Raw genomic sequence first — 14,885 nt, forward strand, 5'->3', positions numbered from 1 at the left:
ATTCCACCAACCGCGCCCGGCATCCATGGATGGTCGCCGTTGATCATTCAATGATACGCTGGGCGATGGCGTGCCTTGACGGCCGACTTGCCAGCTGGCCGAAGCCACCGGGCTGAAGACGTGCAGGAGACATATGCTGGACTTCCTGGTCCTCCTAGGGTTTGGTTGTAATTAACAGCGGCAGCGGCAGCGGCAGCAGCACGACAGCGTCACCACGTTGGGTTTGAGGGGTCGGGGGGGTTCCACGGACCCGGCACTCCGGCAAAGTCTGATGCCATCTGCCTTCCCAGGATCGCCGTCGCCCGTCGCGTAGGGGTGGTTTGAGGGTCGCGTATCTGGCGCGTCTGCGTCCGGGGGAGGATCCCATCTCATGATAAACTTTCCATTCCGCGTTCGACTGGGCCGGCCGACCCCCGGGGGCCTGGAGGGGGAGGCGTTTTATCAGGAGTACTTTGGTAGGCTGCCATGCACCAATGGAGCAGACATCACGCAACCCACCACCTCCTTGCCTTGGTTTTAGCCGCGTGTGGTGAGCCAATATGCTCATCATGGCCAGTCGACTTGAATCATCGACGGCCCCAGGGCAAGGCACCTAACCCTCCCCCAGGCGGGCCGGATGGCGTGAGAGTTTGGGGGGGGGGGGGTTGAAGTTGGTGGAGTGGGAACGGCAGAGCGCAAGCGTGTCATACTCGTCAAGCCAACACGACACCCAACTTGCCAGAGTTCGCGATTGACGAGCGGGTGGGATTCTTGCAGAATCCGGTTCATCAGAGCTTCGGGCCAATCGAGTCGCATCCGGCTATCAGTCGCGCGGCCCCTCGGTGTGCGTGCGTGCGTGCGTGCGTGCGTGGCACCAGAAGCAATGCCCTGGCGCGCCAAAGAAGGTGGTGTGCGTGAGAAAAAGCTGGTTCGGGGAAATGCGTGCATGTTTCTGCCTTTGCCATCTCTTTTTTGCGTGCGAGTTTTTGGGTTCGGCCGGGCTCGGTCTCCCTGGGAGATGGTGTACGGAGGCTGACGCTGGTTCGCGACGTTCCTGAGCTGAAAAAGAAGTCCTCCCTCTCCTGGGGTTCGGAGAAGGGGGAAAGGCTGCTGGCTGGGCGGGTGAGGGGTAGACGAGGATGGCGAGGGGACATGTTCCTTGCCCTGGACAAGGGTCCCTGTCACCCATCGCCTCTGGGGATTTGGCGTCTGCGTGCTTCTACTCGTCCAGCCTCCCTGCACGAACTGACAGGGCCAGGGCCTGGGAGCCGGCCGAATCGAGCTGCTGCTGCTGATGCTCGCCACAGCATACACACATGCTGCAACCGAGCAGTTCGCTACCGATGCAGCAGCCTGCTGCGTTGGCAGAGTTGGCAGAGAGGGCAGGGCGGCCGAGACGACGGGACGCCCAGGTTTCAATGGCGCGGTGTGTGTGGCTGCTCAATTGGCGGCTGAGGCACGAAGCCGGAGGCGACGCACACCGTTGTTGGCGGCCATGGAACGGTCAAACTGCAGCACCTACACCGGGACGGGGACGGAGACAGCAGGTCTGGGGAAGGGGCCTCGAATACGGTCGCGCGGGGACGGGCAACGACTGGCAGGCTCAGGCTCAGGGGCACGGATTGGACACATGACTCTCGCAGGCCCCCGAAATAGGCTGCCAGAAAGATTGGAGGCTTTGGGAGCATCGAGGCCTTGGATGGCCAGGGCGGACCAAGGGGCGGGCCACTGCACGCGGCACGGCCAAGGAGCCTTAGTGCAATCTGGGGGAGAGGATGGGATAGCACTGTTCGAATTCGGTGACAATTACAGAGGTGGCGGGAGCGCGAGCGCGAGCCGGAAGCGTCGCGTTGAGGGGCATCCACGACCGCGTAAAGTGGTCATACGTCTGTCTCACTAGGCCGGCCTAGGGGGAAGGAATAAGAATCATCATAGACTCTTCTTCAAAGGCTAGTTTTAGGTGCTTCAGGTTTAGCCCGGCGGAAGGGGGGGAGGGGGGAGGGGGGTTTAGGGGGCACGGAGGAAAAAGCAATGGCCCTGCACTGACCTTTGTCCGTCTGATGTTACAGGTGGGCAATGGGCTCTATCTGACAATGGGAGGGATATTCCCTAGAGGATTCTTCTTAGAGGATGGGGGAGGGACAAAGCGGGGGAGGAAGAGCGCGAGGGAACTACTCTAGAAGCACGTTTGAAGCCAGCGCTTGGAGATTTTGTTCTTCTTTTGTCCTGTCAGATGACGAAGGTGGGCGGTGGGAGGACGCCGGATCGCAGGTTGTCGTTCGCTGGAGCAAGAGATAACGTGACACGGATGACCGGACAAAGGAGCGTGCTCCTGAGTCGCGAGGAGGTCCTTGGCGGCCCTTCTTGGTACTCCTGACGGCGCCGGTGGCACGGAGCCGCGACCAAGGGGGGTTCGATCAGGGGCGTTACAGGCGTTGGACGGGAATATGAAATTAGAGATTCGAGGCTGGAGCGCAGGTCACGGGGGGAGAGAGATTGATACCGCAGGGGACGCGAGGGGCGTCATTTCGACTCCTACGCTTCGAGAAGCTGCGGAGGAGATTGAAAATTAGATGGACTGGGTCTCGGACTCGAACGCTCCATTACACTACAGATACGGATTAAGCATTTGGACATTAGTGATATCGGCGGGTGCGAGGAAAAGCGGGTTTCGATATCGAAAATTGGGGGCACGTTCGTCAACGGGGCACGTCTACGTGCGTCAATATTGGCAAACGGGGGCTCCTCTCTCTCTCTCTCTCCCGGCCCCCCTTTTAACAGGCGCGGAGTATAGCCCGGCCCGCGGGACAGTTCGATCACCAGCCGGCTGCTCGATTCCCTGACGATGTCGAGGGACGCAGAAGTTTGATAAGCGCGGTTGCTGGGCAGGGGCAAGGGGGGGGGGGGGGGGGGGGGGGGGGGGGGGGGGGGGGGGGGGGGGGGGGAAGAAGAAGAAGATGCGTGGAATGCTTCAAGGGGGCGTCGCACAGCTGGAATGGCAGGTCATCAGGAGGCATATTGGGATGTGCAGAGACGCCGGGGCGGCAAAGCGCGCGGGTTAATTAGACGCCAGACGCTGGATGAGACGAAGGTTGCGTCTGTGGCTGGTCTCTCCAGGGGGGGGATCGAGCGAAATGAGATGATGAGATGCGGCGTGCATGCGTGCGGATTGGGCGTCGAGGTCTCGCTGAGTGGGTAAGGCGTGCAGTACGGGGATGGCTAAAAGAAACGGGCAGAGGGAACGTGAGATCATGGACGACGGAGGTAATCGTTTTGCGGTTGAAGGCTTTTCCGTGCGTCGATATGTTTTGTCGCTATCGACCATCTGCGGTAGGAGACCCCACTCCAAAGGACTATTCTCTCCGGCCGCGGGTCTCTGGAGTGGGATTCCGCCTGGACGAGACAGTGGGCGGCAGGAACTCGAGGAAACTTTGAGGGTTCGTTTCCCTCGCGTGCCGTTTTCTTCTTTCTTCTTTTTCTCTCCCTACTTTAGGCCGCGGCGCCAAGGAACGCGGTGCGGACGCAAGAGTTTCGTGAGACGTGAAGCGGTGACGAGCGCGCCCCCCCATCCCGCGAGTGCGGTAGCATCGCAGAGCAGGGAAAAGCGGTATCGGGAAAAGCAAAGTCTGGGCTGCCGCGTTGCCTATCCATCCATCTACGACGTCCAATGAGACCGCCGCGCGCCCGGCATTAGGGGTCCGGCGGAAGGGCCTGCCCGGTGCGTGCTGGTCTGCCATATACTTTCTTCTTCAAGGGCCTATCGTTTGTTCTGCTGCGGGCTGGGCATGTGAGACGGATGACTGAGACCAATCGAGCCGTGGATGTCTCGCGCGGGGTGGCATCGTAGCCTAAGCGACGGCATACAATGGGTATTTGCTTGCAGCGACAAACCTGGGAAGCTGGAAAAATAAAAATAAAAAGTCTACCGGCCGCGGCGGGAAGTGGTGGTGATTTCGCGACGACGAGATACAAAACCAGACCGCAGCCAGGCCTCCCCCACGCAAGGGGAACGCAGCTAAAACCGGGCTGGCCAATTTTCTTACGAAGGAGACGGGAAACGGGGCCGGAAGCTATGGCCTAGTTCTTCGATGATGACAAGTCTGTGGTTCTTGCAGCGTACTATCTCATCTCGGGTTTCCGTCCTAAGCGGCACACGTAGCGTGGCATCCCACGCTTTTCCTCCTTCGTGCCCGGGGTGCAATATGGAGGACAGATGTGATTATTGATTCAAGCCGACTCAAGGCCCGTTCTCCCCCCGGTTTAGATGAGATGTGGAACATGCACCTCGAATGACGATCTCGCGGCTTGCTATCCATCTCCATGGGTGGACGCCGGCATCAAGGGGAGGGGGGAGGGGATGGAAAGAAACTAGCAAAGGGACAATGAGATCGTGGCGTCGTTGCGTGGTATTGCGTTCGAAACAGAGAGATGCACGATGGCACGCGTGAAAGGGGGACGATGGCGCGCCCAAACGATGGCGATCTTATGGGGCTTCCCCCCTTTCGTTGGCTCATGGCGCAGGAACGGCGTGATTGGGGGAGGTATTGGTGGTGGTTTTTCTGGGCGTCGGGCAAGTTGGCGCTTGTGCGGCGACGGCGGCGGAGGACGGATCGACGTTTTGGCTCCTCTGGGACGACACTTTGGTCAACGGCCTGCGCTTCGCAAACTCACACCGTCCGGCCTGTTCCTGGTCCTGCGAGGTTGCGTCCCTGGGGGCCTTGGACGCCGCTTGGCTGCCACCGGTTTGCGACGACTCTCCATCGTGAGTGTGTGAGTGTGAGTGGGCTGACCAGGAACCCTTCTTTTTCGCCTAGAGGACTTGTTCCTCCCTTTGGCTGTCAGAGTATGATCTGCCAACGCCCAAACGGGGTGGCAGCAAAAAGCCAGGCGTTTCCTGTCGGCTGGGCCGGGCGGGGCCCAAAGGGGTGGGAGAAAGCCAAGCCATGCGGCTATGAAGATGAAGCAAGGACGGGCAGCTCGTCAGGAGAGGGGAAAGGGCAATGAAATGTCAGCGAGACACGATGGTGACGTTGGAGTTGTCCCATAGTATGGGCGTGCGTGCGTATGTGCGTATGCGGGCGACTGAGTAGGATCCTCGCTGATACTACCGAGCTACTCCGTATGTCTCTTCGACGACGTGACGTTGGGACGTGATGGGGCGTGGTGCCAGGCATATGGAGCCTCAGAATCACACAGGGCGACGGCATCAGGCGCCGCAGAGAGACAGACAGACACGATCTCGACGCGGAGACTTGGAGACGAACACGACGCAGCGCGGTGGGCTTTTGCCCTTTCGCGGGGTGGAGGAGCCACGATGCTTTTTCCTTCTAGTCATGTCTGGCGTTACCCTCTCTGGCCCCGTTGCTTCGGCATCCGCGGTGGTCGCTTGGCGTCGAAACCCATTCGTCATGGAAAGGCACAGAATGAAGGAAATGCCCTGCTGTTGTCGGGCCAGAGAGCATCGGCGGGCAATCAACCATGGCGAATGGGGTCACCCCCCGATGGCACCGCTGCAACGGGCGATACCGTTTCCGTATCGTCCTTTTTTCACTATTTGGTTTTTATTTTATTTCACTTGCCGTGTATGGCTGTCCGCTGGACCGCCCATCTCGGTTGCAGAGTCGTTTGAGTGAGAGTCTGACCGCCGTACAGATACAGGTCAACGATGAGGATTGTGCCTCTCCTATTCCCAATCCCCAACCGCCTTCCTCGTCCTCCTCCCGCCCCTCTGAGGCGAGATTTGCATCATCCGAAAACGTCAATGCTGTGGAAATGCCCAAAGCAAGCACGCAGGCGGAGTGAGGGAGGGAGGGACGCACGGGGAGGGAAACACGAAAGAGACACGCATCTGAAATTTAAATTGAACCCGGGATATCGTCTCTTTTTTGAATTCTCTCTGACGTTCGCGTGCTCCCGCGTTTTCAGACGCCGTGATTGGGCCGTCGCGGTGTGGGGAGGGCTTTTTTGGAGATTGGGGTTGGGACGGTTTGGCGTGGTTGGGTCGCTCGCAGCCACCGAGGGCTCGGGAAGCCGGGGAGGGGGGGGGGGGGGGGGTGGCCCAGGTCCGTGACGGGACTCGGAGCGGTCGTGATTGGCCGGCTTGGCGTGGTATTTCGCTCCCCAGTAAGGTTCCGAACAGAGGGGAGTGCTACTATACGCACATAGTATACGTAGTCTGTAATTTGTATAGAGGAAGCGTCTTCTTGTCCGGGCCCCTGGTTGCGTCGAGGCCGTGATCGTAGTCAGTTGCTGGGTCCTGGAGGGCCCTTTTTGTGATTAGGTGAGCAACGAGAGTTTTCGAGAGAGAGAAAAAGGACCTTGCGTATGGATATTCGAATACGGAGAAATGGGACTGGAACCTGCGGACCTGATGCTGAGTGGACGCACTGGCGAAGTGAAAGTGCTAGCTGGGGGTCCTCGTCGTGGAGACTCTCTGAACCAAGAGGAGCCCGAGGAATCCAAGGGGACGACAGGGAAGAAGAAAAAAGCAATGCAAGGCAAGGCAAAAAAAGCGTTTCTCGTCCGCTCGTCCTCGACCACTTGTCTCTGTCTCTCCCTACGCAGCTGCTCTGAAAGCCGGCCATTTGGCGACGATGCTATTTTGATATATGCCACATCTCGCTAGCCTCTGGGTGCATAGCCATTTTGACAAACCGGCGTTGACAACTCGTCAATAGTCAGCTTAAAGATTCAGTGCCCCCCCCCCCCCCCAACTTCGTTCAAGCGTCGACCCGTGTGGCACAGGGCGAGATGGGATCCAAATGGAGAAGGTACCAGAAAGTACCTAGCGCCGGTGGAACGCGGCACCGCTGCGCCGTGCTTGGGCAATGCGAGCGCGGCGAGGTACTTTGTGTACATTTGCCGAGCTTCCCCCAATTGCAACCCACTCCGACGTAAGCAGGCCCCGGCAGCCCTGGGATCATGTATGGACAGGGGTGGGGGAGGATGGGTGGATGGATGGGATTCCTGGTTTTGACGGATTCGGACAGATGCTGGGAGCTCCATGTCGTTGGGACAGACTGAGAAAGGGACACGATGGCGCGAGAGAAAGAGAGAGAGAGAGGGAGAAGACTGGAGATGGAGATGGAGATGAATATGGATCGGTATGCAAGATGCATCTGCGTATGCCTTGCTGTGGCGTGCATATTCTATGCATTGGCAGACAGGTTCCGAGCTGGTAGTTTCCAACAAAGCCTTGCTTTGGCCAGCTCTGCTTTCTTGAATTTTTTTTCCCTCTCTGCGAATCAAATCCGGGGGCCCTGCAGTGCAAATCTCAGCCAGATGGAGTCGTCGACGGGGGGGGCCAGAGACATCAGTCGGCTACCAATTGGTAAAACCCATTGACAACTCTGGGCCAATCGAAGAGCTCCCCCTGGGCGTGGCAGAGAGAGAAAGCGGGTGTGGCCTAGGTATTGCGCCACGAGGATAATGGTTTCGATAGAGTCCCGTCATTGTGCATGGCAACTCGTAAGTGGTTGCGCCTCGTGTGCTCCGGCTGGCTGAGCTCTCGCAACCAAAAGGTCCACACACGCTGCGCGCGCAGTTCAACTCCGTCTTGGCGGGGTTGGGTGTTGGATCAGAAGGGAACACGGCACGGCTGCCACGGGCGGCGCGGTCTCGGTTTTGGATCGGATCTTGGTTTCGACGCGGTTGACGGGACGGTCTTGGAGGAGAAGGACGCGTTTCGCTGGGGGACGGGAATTCAAGACAGATGATGAGGTAGATCCATCTAGATGATCCCGGATGAGTGTGTCCTAGGGCGGTCTGCAGATGAGATGCCAAACTGACCCGGGCTTCTGGCCTGGGTAGTCTCTATGGTGCCTGTCCCTGATAGAATCCGAGGCCGAGCCAGGAGTATCGAGTTTCGCCGCGAGTGGTATTGAACGCGCGCGTGCAGTGGGTTTTGCGTGCACGTACGTAGTGTAGTGTACGGTCGAAAGCAAGAAAAATTAAGAAAACGCCACGGCGCAGTTGGGGCCAAACCAGACACCAGACACCATACACCATACATCAGACATCAGGCACCATCAGAGACCACACACACCTGACAAGAACCCGTGCATGTCGAACCCCTACCCCATTTCCAATGGCCGCCGATATCGAGTTGGACCGTCCGAGGGTTCGTGATGGGCCGTGGACGTGTGGTTTTCGCGTCTCTCGATCCGTCCCTTTTCCCGCTGCTGCTGGCAGATCGGTGCCGTCACCGCTCACTCTCATGTCATGACTTGCGGCGTAGCAGTACCAGTAGCCGTACCGGTAGCAGCAGCCGTGGGTTCGACGGGGGCAGCAGAAACGCACATGCACGCCGCCCGCCCGCCCCCCCTTTCCAGGCATCAAAGGGCCAGGCCAAGCCAGGCCAGGAACCGTGATGGGAAACCATGAAAGTAAAGCTCGAGGCTTGGGGTCCCTATACCAAGCAGGCCAGGCCGCGTGCCATTGATCGTCTCTTTCATTTTGCGTTTCTGGCAAGTGATCGGAAGCCGCAAGGGGGATACACGCCAGCCGGCCGTAGTCGAGACTCTGACGGCGTACTCTGCCTGGTGGGCAGGGCGGCCTGGATGGAGACCTGCATCTTGCTTGCTTGCATGTTGCAGTGGAAACCCGTCATGTACACACCACTATGCCTTACTTGGTATGTACGCAAGTATCAACCAGGTGCACAATTGCTTGTTTGGTTGGCGACGATGTGTCGACCCGTTCGAGTTATCCAAGATTCGAGGGACGGATGCCCATTGCCATTGGTCGAGGCCCCCCGTCCCCGCCCGCGGCCGTTTTGTCCAACCAGGACAGGGTCACGGCCGGGGAGAGGCTCGAAAGAAAGAAAAAAAAAGAGTGTGAATGAGTGGGTGGCAGGGCCCATTTCCTTCTAGAAGCTCGGCCTCTGAGTGGATGGATGGGCGCTGGCGGCCGGCCGGTGCGGTCCCTGTTGACACTTGACGACATGCGCTTTTTTGCATGCAGGGGCCGTGTGCGTGTGCGATGATTTGCTACGTTTGGCAGCGCGTTCCGGGTTTGTGGTGGAGGCCCGTCCCGGCGAGGCCCGGACTTGTCTGCGTTGTGTGTGCGCGCAGTGGCAGCTGAGCGAGAGAGAGAGAGAGAGAGAGAGTGGCACAGAAAGTGAGAGAGAGTAAGAGAGAGCGAGACTTATGCGCAGACGCACTGGATCGGATCGCTGGAATATCGTCAACAAACAAACACCCGCTAGGCGCCATCGCCAATCTCCTTGTCCCCCTACCCCCCCCCCGGTCCGAGGGCGGGCTGTGTGGGAGGAGGTTCACGATAACAAACAACACAGCACAGCACAGCACAACACAACAAACGCGCAGTGCTATTTTGGCCGGTTTGACTACGGCCCAAACTGGTTTGTTAGAATCGAGGCCACGCTTTAGGGGCGGCGGCGGCGGCGGCGGCCATGTGGAATGACGGGGGCCTATATCGGCCGGCGCTGCCAGGACATGCTATGTAAACTGGGATATCGTATACGTTTTGACATGCGTCGAAAATGGATAAAACGGACATTAAGGATCGCCCATGATCTGCTTATGTCAGGAGTCAAGAGGTCATTCTTCGCAACCCGCACGACACGCCTGACACGCCTGCGACCCGGGCGCACGAGCGGCGGGGCGGGTGCTGTACATAGATAGAATACACAGACGTGGACATGGACACGGTATCTGTACGGAAAACGCCACACAGTCGGTTGCATGTTCAGTTCCAGTTCCAGTTCCAGTTCCATTTCCATTTCCATTTCACTTTCCATGTCAATGTCAATGTCATTACCCAGGAGGCTTCTCGTGCGCAGTCCCATGACTTGCCCATGGGCTCCACGAATAAACCCACGCCTATCCCAATTCCCGGGCCAAGGCACGGCATCATCGTCATCCCCAACGGCTAATGTCGCCAAAGGGCGGCTGCTCCACGAGCACCCGTTATTCATCGACACAGGCGCTACTGCCGTATCCACCGCCCAAGGGGCATTACCCAAGCCACGGGATACGCCGTGAGAATAATCTGCACCTGTTCATGCCTTTCATGGGACATGCCTGGATTGAGCTGGACGCACCCATTCATACGTACATGGACCATCTACATAACGTACCTCTGTACACACACACACATACTATGTACATACACACACACACGCACCCCTGCGAGGCCGTACCGCGTCGTGAGCCAATCGCAGCTGGCGCCGTCGTGCCTCCCGTCAATCCCTGCTCCCAACACCACCACCGCCCAAAAACACCACACACACACGACACCGCGGGCCACGGCCACCACCACGCGCGCGCACGCTTCTTATTGCCGGTTTCTAGGAACCTTGCACGACACGCCTATCCCACGCAGGGCCTGAGGAGAGAAGCCACATGGGCCCCGGTTTTTTCGTGCTCCTGGCGTGTCTCTCGTACGCTCTGCTTTACCTCATCAACCAGGCCAAGACGTCCGAATTGGTTTGGTCCCGAGAATCTGAGAGACAGAGACGCAGAAACGAGACTAGGAGGGGCGGATACCCCCCCCCCCCCCCCCCCCCCAAGTCCACACACACTCATATACCCACACGCATACCGCACCTTGATTCCACACTCAGTTGAACAATCAACTCGACGCATATCGGCACGGTTGCTCAGCATAGCATAGGTAGCACGACATAACTCAAATCGCCCTCTCTACGCACTGCATCGACCTGGCTGAGGCTTTGTTCAGCATGCTCGGGTCATCCCCCAACACGTCGTCACGCACCAATCACGACCCGCCGGCGCGACTACTCTCGCCTTGGCCGGGTGGTTTGACAGCCAGCCAACCAGACGGCGAAGGGGGCCCTGGAGAAGACGACGCCTTGGACGCAACGGCCCCAAACCCGCCTAGGCTACGGTTGCGGGCTGACGACAAAGCGAGCAGCCATAAGATGGAAAGGGGAAGAAAAACCGTTCGATCGACCTCCTGAGCGACGCTTCAGGGCTTTCCTGGCTGACAGTTCTCCCCCCCCCCCGCCCGCCGCCACGACGGCGTCGCCCCTACGCAAAGAAAGTGAAACCTTTTTGATTGGGTTTCGTGGGGGAGAACGGGGACCCGGTCTCGCCGTCTTGTCTGGGAGATCCGCGTCCTTGTCTCTCGTCGCTCGCTCGCTCGTTTCTTTCTTTGCCAAGGGCAGACCGGAACGTTGGGCTAGGGTCGAGTCTCGCACGCCTCCTTTGGTCCCGAGCCTAACCCCGGACTGTCCCGGGCCGTAGCTGATGACGGTCTGCCGTGGAAACGCGCCATCTCCTCTGGGCGCACAAAGGGAGAGAAAGACGTGAGATGGCGACACGACTCGGCATCGCGAAGCAGCGTCGGGGGAGGGGAGCTAGCACATTGCAGAACAAGGAAAACGCGGGCATACCTAGCTGCACAAAACCGGACATCGTGTCGTAGTCAGCAGTAGTAGTGGCAGCAGCAGCAGCAGCAGCAGCAGCAAGCAAGCAAGCAAGCAGCAGCAAGCAGCCTACCGCCGTGCGGTCCCCCGGCCCCTCGTCAGAGCCCACAGGCTGCCAGACGTAATCCGCACCCGCGCCTGTCTGACTGCCCGGTGTGCTACCTGCTGTAGCTCTCGAACGAATCCAATCGACGGCCAGGTCGCGCGTGTCGACTCACGTCGGGCGGTCCACTCTTTTTCTTTCCGCTGCCAGCTACCTAATACCATGCACATAGTCGTGTATGTACTACAGCAGTATACGATTCGGGGGCGCGTCTCGTCGACAGGCATCCGGGTTGCCGAGCGCATCAGCGACAAACAGTAGCTTCCTTTTTCACAAAGACAGGAAGACCAGACGAGACAGGTCGACGCCGCAGACGCAGAGCTGCGGCAGGGCGAGGCCGTACATCACATCGAGGCCGGCAATCAGACAATCAGACCAGCCAAGAGGGTGCTGAGAAGCGGGCAAGCGGTGGGCCGTCTCGGTGACAATCGATTGTCGTGTAGTGTACGCGGGCATCCATCCATCCATTCATCGTTTATCCGCAGTATCAGTCATGGCAAGCCAGAGCTGTCCCAGTCCCAGTCCAAGTCCAAGCATCGCCATCTGTATGTATCGCAGCCTGCTTCGGAGCGCTGCACTTGCAGGGCAGGTCGGCAAGTAAAGTAAAAGTGTGCCTTGGCCCCATCCACCTCGCTCTCGTCTCCGGGTGCAATTCGACCAATGCTGGGCGACGACGCACCACCCGCTGCGGCGCGCTATAGACCACAGCTGGGGAAGAAAAGCCTCCCTATCCCTCTGTTCCCGGGGGGTGCCCGTCAGCCAGCCAGCCAGCCAGCCAGCCAGCCAGCATCAGCGCATCACCAGCGCGTCCTCAGCGCGCCAGAGCACCGGCCACGCTGCCAGGACAGGCAGCCCAGGGGGTACGTACCGTTTTATGCCATGTATCCCCGCCCGCAACGGCGGCGGCTCAGATACATCCCCTTTCCCTCCTGACCGGGTTCGAGCTTGTTCCTTGTCCTTATCATTGCCTTAGCACGGGAATTACACATTACACACGTCTCCATCCACCTGCACCAGCACTTGCACAGGCACCAGCACCAAAGCATTTGCACCAGCCCAGCACCAGCACAGCACTACTTTTGCACTTGCCCTGGGCGGGCTTGCATTTGGCACCTGCACCCCTCCCCGTCGCCCATCTCCCAGCTCTCTCACTCTCACTCTCACTCTCCCTCTCGCGCGCTCTCACTCTCCCCCCCTCCCCCCCTCCCCCCCTCCCCCCTGCTCGTCCCATCTCATCCCATCCGCATCCACACACCCCCCTCTCACACACGCATTCCCACTCTCTCTCACACGCATTCGCTGCTGGTCCTGGCTGCTCCGCCAGTCCTCCTGCCTGTCCGCCTGCTCCTCTGCTACAACCCAGGAAGCACCAAAAAAAAAAAGGGCCAAAGCTGCACCTTTTACGTAGGTACCTCCCGCGGGTACCTCCCTTGGGTACTTGCCAGAGGTACCTCTTCGCTGCAGGAGTACGGCTGGGTCTCCCATACTGGGACCACTCACACCCACACGCCGACACACTCTCTCACTCCCTCACTCTCTCTCTCTCTCACTCTCACTCCCACTCCCACTCCCCACGCTGTCTCTCGCTCCAAGGTACTCTCTCTGCTCCCCCCCTCGCATGTACCTTTCCCCCCCCTTCCCACCCACCCGACAGTGTGCCAACTGCAAAAGTGACCTTGGCTGGCCTGACGGGGAACCTTGACTTACTCGGTCGGCCTGGTTAAAACACCTTTGCTCTCTTCCAATCCTTTTTCATCTCCTCCGCTCTCCTCCAACCCTTTACCTACCCTCTCCTCCCCCCTTCAGCCCTTCCCTTCCTCTCCTCCTCCTCGTCCCTCCCCATCCATTCATTCCCTCTCTTCCTCTCTCTCCCCCTCGAAGCCAGTCCTTCCTGACTCCTTTGCTCGTCGAAACCGAATAAAGGGTCTTTCCATTCTCTAACCCCCCGGAGAACCAGGAAAAAAGAGGAAGGAACGAGAGACTTAATCTGGCGACAGTCCCCCCTCAACCGAGACGACTTAAACCTCCAAAGCTCTCCCTCGACTCCAGCTCCCACCACCACATCCATCACCTCCCAAGCCAAAGGACGATCAGCTTCGACCTTTGCACCCACACCCCTCCTGCTCCGACCTCCCGCCATCGGTAAAAAAAAAAAGGTTCACCAACAATCCTCGAGTCCCCGAGCTTGCATTGAAGCAACAAGAGGAAACAAGAGAAAGAGACTGGATTTGAACAAAAAAAGATAAAGCGCATTGAAGAAGACCTTGATTGGTATTTTCCTCACTCTTTATCCAACGTCAAGAACAAGTCCACGTCCCTCCCGTTCCTTGCATCTCCCTCGCGACCGTCCGCCTTCCCCGCGACGACGACCAATCCCACCCAATCAACCCCCTGAAGAATTCCTCGCTTCGACGACGAGGAAGTCGACTCAGACGTGCAACTCCCACGACCCCGTCCGCCCTCCGACGACCCTGCTCCCTTTCGTTCCGACGGCCATTCGCCCCGCCCTCATTCCAATCCGAGAGTCCCCTGTGGCCATCTTGGATTTCGTCCCCCCACGACGAGGAAAGAGACCAAGAAGAAAAAGAGCAAAGACCTGCCCGGCTTCATCGCCCGTTTCGAGCCTTGTCAGCCATTGAGAAGACTCCATACATGATCCCGTCAGGATTATAGCTCATCACCCTGTCCCTGTAGGGCATCGTCTGTGAAGGTACGTTTGATGACTGCGAAGTGCGATTCGGATGAAGACATGAGCCCGTGTGTATGAGGTTGGAGGGATCACGGCAGCTCCGGCGTCGGGCCTCAATGACGGGATGAACCTTCGTCTCCATCTTCCAAACCCTGCCCAAGCTCCTTTCCCGTTCACCACCACCATCACTCTCCTTTTTGAGCATACATCCCCCACCCCGTTCGTGTCTGGGCCATGATCGGTTTCTAAACTCTACCCCGTTCTCTCCCTCACAGGTTTGCGTGCCGTTGGTATCTCTTTTCGATCCACGACCACAAGTCTCCCCCACATTCACCACGCCCTCAACCACCAAACCCCATTCGAGGTGAGGATCGCTCGCGGGACACGTTCATTCGTTGCTTCCCCCGTCCAACCCTCAGGAATTGTCTCAATTTCGTCTGTCTTGACAGCGGGACTCTCCCACACTCCGTGGCGGTAAGCCTCACCATCACTCACTTCACACCGTCCAGCTTGGCCCCCCCCGTCCCCCTCAAGCTCTGCCCTCTCCTCGCCCCCTTTCTCCCCTACGATCCTCCCGCCTAGCCCTCCCGTCCAGCACACGCCAATCTGGTTGATTCCTCCATCTCCCCCCGTGCCAACCCGTCTCCACCGCCCAGCGGCCAAACCAGGGCGACGCTATCTGAGTTAACGATCTGCCCCCTTTG

Source organism: Colletotrichum spaethianum (assembly GCF_022836535.1).
Source record: "Colletotrichum spaethianum MAFF 239500 DNA, contig03, whole genome shotgun sequence".
In the NCBI taxonomy this organism is placed as follows: domain Eukaryota; kingdom Fungi; phylum Ascomycota; class Sordariomycetes; order Glomerellales; family Glomerellaceae; genus Colletotrichum; species Colletotrichum spaethianum.